This window comes from Arachis duranensis, unplaced genomic scaffold (genome assembly GCF_000817695.3).
Source record: "Arachis duranensis cultivar V14167 unplaced genomic scaffold, aradu.V14167.gnm2.J7QH unplaced_Scaffold_109357, whole genome shotgun sequence".
Taxonomy (NCBI): Eukaryota; Viridiplantae; Streptophyta; class Magnoliopsida; order Fabales; family Fabaceae; genus Arachis; species Arachis duranensis.
Window position 1 is genome coordinate 9,771 of NW_026263780.1, and position 936 is coordinate 10,706.

The window sequence follows — 936 nt, forward strand, 5'->3', positions numbered from 1 at the left end:
TTCTTCACTCTTCTCCCCTTTCTTTTTCTACTAACGTAAAGGAATCTCTATACTGTGACATAGAGGATTCCTCTTCTTTTCTTGTTTTCTTCTCTTTCATATGAGCAGTAACAAGGAAAAAGGCACTCTTGTTGAAATTAATCCTGAACCTGAAAGGACTCTGAAGAGAAAACTAAGAGAAGCTAAATTACAACAATCTAAAGGTAACCTTTCAGAAATATTAGAACAAGAGAAGGAGATGGCAGCCGAACCCAACAACAATAATGCAAGGATAATGCTTGGTGACTTCACAAAACTAACGTCCAAATTTGATGGAAGAAGCATCTCCATTCCTGCCATTGGAGCCAATAATTTTGAGCTGAAACCTCAGCTAGTTGCCTTAATGCAACAAAACTGCAAGTTCTATGGACTTCCATTTGAAGATCCTTATTAGTTTTAACTGAGTTCTTGCAGATCTGTGAAACTGTTAAGACAAATGGAGTAGATCCTGAAGTCTACAGGCTCATGCTTTTCCCTTTTGCTGTAAGAGACAAAGCTAGAATATGGTTGGATTCACAATCTAAGGATAGCCTGGACTCCTGGGAGAAGCTGGTCACGACCTTCTTGGATAAATTATTTCCTCCTCAAAAGCTGAGCAAGCTTAGAGTGGATGTTCAGAACTTCAAACAAAAAGATGGTGAATCCCTCTATGAAGCTTGGGAAAGATACAAGCAGTTGACCAAAAGGTGTTCATCTGACATGTTTTCAGAATGGACCATATTAGATATATTCTATTATGGTCTATTTGAGTTTTCGAAAATGTCATTAGACCATTCTGCAGGTGGATCCATCCACCTAAAGAAAACACCTGCAGAAGCTCAAGAACTCATTGACATGGTTGCAAATAACCAATTCATGTACACTTCTGAGAGGAATTCCGTGAATAATGGGACACCT

The 936-nt window shown here is 38.7% G+C and overlaps 1 non-coding gene across 1 annotated transcript; it reads right to left on the bottom strand.

The window, feature by feature from the left end:
• Positions 1–636: 636 nt before the first annotated feature.
• On the bottom strand, positions 637–740 carry LOC127743759 (small nucleolar RNA R71). Its single transcript, XR_008005128.1, has one exon. It is a non-coding gene; the product is annotated as a small nucleolar RNA R71 (small nucleolar RNA).
• Between the last annotated feature and the right edge of the window lie 196 nt (positions 741–936).